Source organism: Perissodus microlepis, chromosome 10, assembly GCF_051167445.1.
Source record: "Perissodus microlepis isolate ML-2025 ecotype Zambia chromosome 10, ASM5116744v1, whole genome shotgun sequence".
NCBI classification, from domain to species: Eukaryota; Metazoa; Chordata; class Actinopteri; order Cichliformes; family Cichlidae; genus Perissodus; species Perissodus microlepis.
In genome coordinates this window covers 9,486,552-9,493,930 of record NC_140470.1, presented here as the reverse complement: position 1 = coordinate 9,493,930, position 7,379 = coordinate 9,486,552, and positions in this window count along the sequence as shown.

Here is a 7,379-nt window from a genome sequence, read left to right as displayed (position 1 = left end):
CTTGTATGAAACATGATATACGATATACGGGTGAATGATGACAAAATGATGACAATATATATATATATATATATATATATATATATATATATATATATATATATATATATATATATATCAAATCAAATCAATTTATTTATATAGCACTTTTCACAGGATAAAAACCACAAAGTGCTTCACAGTAATATACAACAGAATACATTAATAATCAAACATACAGCACAAATCTAATTAAAAGCCAATCTAAATAAATGAGTCTTAAGCTGCTTTTTAAAAGAATAAATACAATCAAGGCAACGTAATGATGGAGGGAGAGCATTCCACAACCACCTCTAGTCTTAAAACGAGTTCGTGGGACTACCAACAGCCTTTGATTAGATTATCTCAGGCTGCGAGAGGGAGCGTGGGGTTCTAAAAGATCAGAAAGCAGGGGGCATCACGATTCAAAGCTTTAAAAGTCAGTACCAAGATTTTAAAATGAATTCTAAAATGTACTGGAAGCCAGTGTAATGAACGGAACACTGGTGTCTTAGTTAAAAGCCTTGCAGCAGCATTCTGGACTAACTGGAGACGGTCAAGATTCCTTTTGCCCAAACAAAGAAAAAGACTGTTACAATAATCTAAGCGAGATGAAATAAAAGCATGAATAACCATTTCTAACTCAGACTGCAAAGTTCGCAGTTTGGAGATGTTTCTTAGCTGAAAAAGGCAATTCCTAAACAACTGGCGAGAGTGTTGTTCTAGGGACATGGCAGAATCAAAGATCACACCAAGGTACCTGAGGCTCAGGTGAACAGATGAGCCAAGAGAACCAAGATGCTGTTTGATTAGAGATATCTAATATATGTGTGTGTGTGTGTGTGTGTGTGTGTGTGTGTGTGTGTGTGTGTGTGTGTGTGTGTGTGTGTGTGTGTGTGTGTGTGTGAAAGGGGGGGGGTACTAAAGGAGCAACAGAATCATAGGAAATGATCACAAATCATAGAAAACCATGACAGAGGTTTGCTAGGTCAGTAACCATGGCTTGGGGTAGAGCCAGAACATAACACCTATCACACTATGAATACAAAGGAAGCTCTACTGATTACACATTATGAAGCTCAGAGCTTTATGGTGAATAACAAGGAAGAGTAATAGCAATTTGAGGTGAAAGCTAGCAAACCACTGGAAAAAAATGACTTGTATCATTTCAATGTAAAAGGGCAGCATTTTGTTTCTGATTAAGCTAACGTCTGGGAAATCATTCCAAATCAGACAAGCAAAGTCGGTCACAACAGCTGGCAAGGCTGTCCTGATAGCCTTAAGCAGAATAGATCACTGGATGAATGCATCCAATGGAGGAAAGCCATAATGGCTCCTTTGGCTATTTATGCACAGTTAGCTGGACCACTAGAATGTGTTGCAATAATAATCAAAGTTTTATCAGTATTTCTGCAACAAAACATCACTTTAATGTCAATGCCATATGCTACTGAGATATCATGAATCACCACATAGCTGAAGTAAAGAAAAAATGAGGAGAAAATAGGTTAAAACAGCCATCGATGTGTTTTTATTTAGTACACAGAAGATATTTTGCTACTTGCACAAAGCTGTTTCCCACCCTGCCCTAGAATTAGCATGCCTTTAGTCCCTAATTTGGATTTTTACAAGCTATTAAATTTCATCTGGGTGCTAATGCAGGGTTGTGATAGTGAAAAACAACAGGCACAAAAGAATTAAAGGTTTACAATATTAAGTCTCAGACCTCCTAATGTGTGAACTCCACACAGTTATGAAACAATATAATAATATAATAATAATGTAATAAAAAATATAATTAAGTAATTATTGAATATCGCCATATATAGAGAGGAGGTAGAGGAGGTGGTGGACAAAATGGTGGTGGCTAACCAACCGGACATAGTGGTGGTAGACAAACATGAGAAGACGGCCGTAGTGATCGATGTAGCGGTTCCGAATGACAGCAACATCAGGAAGAAGGAACACGAGAAGCTCGAGAAATACCAAGGGCTCAGAGAAGAGCTCGAGAAGATGTGGAGGGTGAAGGTGACGGTGGTCCCAGTGGTAATCGGAACTCTAGGTGCGGTGACTCCCAAGCTAGGTGAGTGGCTCCAGCAGATCCCGGGAACAACAGCGGAGATCTCTGTCCAGAACAGCGCAGTCCTAGGAACAGCTAAGATACTGCGCAGGACCCTCAAGCTCCCAGGCCTCTGGTAGAGGACCCGAGCTTGAAGGATTGACCGCCCACAGGGGCGAGTGGGGAATTTTTTATATATCTATATATATCTATATCTATCTATCTATCTATCTATCTATCTATCTATCTATCTATCTATCTATCTATCTATCTATCTATCTATCTATATATATATATATATATATATATATATATAATGTATGTATGTGCATGTTATAGATAGACACATTTTTCATTCAGTTATTCTCCTTGCTGTTCACCTGGTTATAGGAACCATTTTGCATTTGTTGCATAAGACTTCTGTTTCCATAGCAACAGCAATTTGATGAATATGTGAGCTAAATTGGATGTGCTGTCCTCACACAGATCTATGCTTATTTATATTCCAACATAAAGAAAGGTCCGTGTTACGCTTACCAACAAAGAAAGAAGTGTGGGAGTACACCTTTCACCACAGAGATTTTTGAACTGATCTTAACTTTGCCTGCTGGGGAAAGTCTGTGCCTGTTCATGTTAATGTTCGATTTAACACAAGCCTTTTGTGACTTCTGCGACAGACATGGCCATTTTGCCAAACTGCACAGTATTTAATGGACTCCTGCTTGCATCTAAAACAACCAGCAGACGCATCATAAATGAGTGCAGCAGTAACCCCATGGCAAGGGCAACCATGCACATAGATAACCGGCCACAGGCATCACTCAAGATGGAGCATAAGTCACACTGCACTTCACTCCATCATAGTACATTCAGAAGATTACCCTCCAGTTCAACATTCACTATTTCCATCACTGGTCTCCCTGCGAGTGGGAAGCTTGCTTATTAGTATCCTGGTTATTCATGTTTGCATATCCACATCTTTAATATTCAATACATAAAACAAATTACAACAAACATACAAAAAAAGACAGATGTTGTCTGTGGAGATCTAGTGAAATAAATGGTAAATTTTGTAGATTCTGCAACAGATTTGTATCAGTGTCTTGTCCAGTGTGTCTCTCTAAATCAGAGCGACAGCCTGGTCATGTCCTTTTCTGCAATAATGCAATAACTGTTTTATCTTTGTCACAAAGCCTCCTCACAAAATCAAACAAATGACAGGGATACTTTGCAGGAAACCTCTTTAGTTTTCTTTTAGCTGTAGTCCAGACCAAAGCTCTAGGTGATAAGACTCATGACCCCATTGTGCATGGGCTCCAGCCAGGGTATCTTGGCTGCTCATCTGACTCATGCATAAATGGGTCAAGTTCTCACATGCTGTCTGACACTTTGACCGATAATGCTGCCAATCTAATAGCAACATGGGTTCCTAAATGAAACAACAAGGTTAAGCTTGTGTAGCAGGTAAAGCTGCTCTGATCTGACCTGATTAAATCAAATGTTTAAAATTGTTTTTTTCTGAACATCACATCCAGATGACAAGTGTGATAACTATTTTATACTGGACGATCCAGCATTGCTCCTCTTCCATCCTCAGAAGTCAGACTGACCCAGTAGCTTCTTGCCAAATCTGAGTGATGTCTTTATTATCCGATTTTAACAAATATGGGTCAGGTAAACCTTGTTTAACTCCACCGTTGGAGGAGTTAAAGGAGGAGGGTTGGGCCTGGGGTTAGCAACCCCACCCCAGAGAAAATCTCAACCACTACAGGAAATGCCAATAAGAAAAACAGAGACTAACTTTCTGGAAGATGGAGGACCCCCGACAGTTCAGGGACGAATGACGCTAGGTGGTGAAAGCCGAAAGGAAGCCACCGAACCGATTCGCCTTTCGACCAGGAGAACCACTCTGGAGATCTAACTTTGGTGGCCCATACCCTGGGAGTGGTGACGGGCAGTAGTAGTAGAAACCTACGGTAGTTTAGAAAAAACTGTAATGCTAAGTTGGAGTAGAGATTCCCTGCTAAAGGATAATCTTAATATTGCAAATACAATAAGTCTTAAGAGTACACACATTTTACCATTGTTCACATTGATTAAGAGTTTCTAAATAATATTTTTGCCAAGGTTATCTGACTTTGCCTGAGTGTTCTGGTAGTGTAAGCGTCGACCTCACAGATTTTCTATACACAATATTGCTAAAAGTATTTGATTGTCTGCCTTCACACACATATAAATTTGTGTGACATCCCATTCTTTAGGGTTCAATATGATGTGGGTCCACCCTTTGCAGATATAACAGCGTCAACTCTTCTGAGATAGGCTTTCCACAAGGATTGGGAGTATGTTTATGGGGATCTTTGACCATTTTTCCAGAAGCAAATTTGTTAGGTCAGACACTGATGTTGAATGGGAAGCCTGGCTTGCAGTCTCCGCTCTAATTCATCCCAAATATGCTCTATCAGGTTGAGGTCAGAACTTTGTGCAGCCCAGGCAAGTTCTTCCACACCATTCATGTCTTTATGGACCTTGCTTTGTACACTGGTGTGCAGTCATGTTGGAAGAAAAGAGGCCATCCCCAAATTGTTCCCACAAAGTTGGGAACATGAAATTGTCCAAAATATCTTGATATGCTGAAGCATTAAGAGTTCTTTTCACTGGAACTAAGGGGGTCAACGAAGGGGGGAACTAAGGGGGCCTCCACACACCTCCACACCATAATCCCCCTCTCCACCAAACTTCAGACAAGTTCTCTAGATCTGTCCATTGGATTACCAGACAGAGAAGCGTGATTTGTCAGTCCAGAGAACACGTCTCTAGAGTCCAGTGGCGGTGTGCTTTATATCACTGCATCGGACACTTTGCATTGCAGCTGCTGATGTAAGTCTTGCATGCAGCTGCTCGGCTATGGAACCACATTCATAAAGTTTGGAGGTCTGTAGTGATTGACTGCAGAAAGTTGTCGACCTTGTGCACTAACCCCGATCTGTAATTTGATGTGCCCTTAGTTGCGGTTGTTCCCAATCACTTTGTTACACATCCACTAACATCTGACGGTGAAATATTTAGCTGTGAGGAACATTCACAAGTGGACTTGTTGCATAGGTAGCATCCTATTGCAGTTTCACACTGGAATTCACTGAACTCCTGAGAGTGACCAATTCTTGTTTGTAGAAGCTGTCTGCATGCCTACATGCTTGATTTTATACAACTGTGGCCGTGGAAGTGATTGGAACATCTAAATTCAATAATTTGGATGGGTGAGTGAATACTTTTTGGGAATATAATATGGGCTTATATAGAGTTATCTAGAGTGGACGATCCACAATGTAGGCACCAGATGTCTACTTTATATTTTAGGTATAATATTTGGTCATTGACTCCTTTTTTGAACTTCGTTTATTGGAGAAAAAAAACCCTGCTTACACATGTGTTTAAAGCAACTAAATCAAAATCACATTAATTCATAAAAAGGAGAATTGTTTTAGGTTGATTATAGTTAATGCAAATCCACACACTGAAGCTGATCTAAAGCTGATCTAAAATAAGCTTTTACAGTGGCCAAAATATAGACTTGAGTCAGTCCAGATAATCTGGTAAAAATATGCTTAAGCAGCTTCCCCAAAGCTCTGTTTTGAATATTGTATCTCAGTACTGAAGATTAAAACACACTGCCACACTTAACGGATCGATATAGTGCTGTGTGATGAGCTAGCTGCAACCAAAACATTTCTTTTTACTGTGAGGCAGATAGATTTTAAAATGATTTATAATGAAGCCCACACATTAGATATGGAAGCACTGCAGCATTGCAGAAAAAACTGGTGATGATGTGTAATGGGGTGCTTAATTGCATACCTCTTCAGACCACAAAGTTGTCTGAAAAAAAACCAAAACAACTTCTACTACATTACAGATTACAGCAGAGAGGAGTTTGTTTTTTTAAGTGCTGCTGCTTCACTATAAGTGCACTCTGAAAACACTTAACCTAACCTAACATTGGTTTGATTTTCCACATTTGCCTGCTCTGTTTGGGTTCACGGTGGGACAAGAATCACTGAACAGAGCACCCTGGGCAGGTCACCAGTTTTATTGCATTGAAACTGTGTGGATCCCTAAACAGATCAGAGCTGGGTGGCTAGACAGTGCTGCCCTAAATACTGCAGCACAGTTATTAGAGGTTTTGGCTTCCAGAGTGAATCATGACAGTTTATTTTTTATTGATGGGAACTGTTTCAGTTTAGTCTTTCTGACAATTTACATTGTCAGGATACAAAATCATTCTTTTCTCTCCTCCTGAAATCTACTTTTTAATTTGTATTTACATTTTAGATTTTGGTTTACCTTTTAATTACAGTATGATGACCTTGTGCAGTACAGTACTTATAAACATTGTAAAACAGTTAAACATTCTAGGAACCAGTGTGATTAAAAGTACCCTTTTGAACTGTAGTTGCACTCTGCTCGTGTTTATCACTGGTGGGTTGCACAACAATTTCAATAACATGGACTGCGTTGGTTTAAAAAACGTAGCTCTCCTGAGGGAAGAGTTGGCGGGAACAGCACTCAGCACATGGGATGTAGCCACAGTTGCACTGCTCATTTGCACTGACCTACTTCAGGGTCTTTTAAAGCACAAGTTACTTAAGAACTTTTGGGCCTTCTCTATAGTATTGTGTAGTTTTACAAGGTGCTGTATTTCTGAACTGACCGGCATACAGCTGAGACACAGGACTGCTTCTCAATTTTATTATCCAAATCTACTAGATTTCAGTCAATACTATTCTTAATAGTTTTATTATATACAGGTATTGATTTTGTTTGAAAAGCAAGCCAGATCATTACTGTGAAAGACACTGTAAATCACATCAATCCAGGTATGGAAGTTGTTATTATTTAGCCAGATAACAGATAGAAATTTGCTGTTATTGATAACAGTGGCAATAGCTAGTGATACAAATTCACAGGACTCTCATACACGAGTCTGCCATAGGACTACAGACTAAAAGCCCTGTGTGGCCACAGCGAAGAGCAGACTACTGCAATTTGGCTCATGGCTTTTACTAATCCTGACAAAGCTATTATTTGTCTGCTTCTGTGATTTGAACTGCAGGCGCATCTCCTTTATTTAGTTTTCAATTTCCAAGAATTAGTACAGAGCGTTATAAAGAGAAACTGGGTCAAAATGTGTGTATGTGAGGGAATGTGAGAGAGCAAGGAAGAGGGGGAAGAGAGAACATCATATTCAAGAAGTCACTTCTGATCACTTCAGCTTCATTCTTCATTAGAGAAACAATAGAAA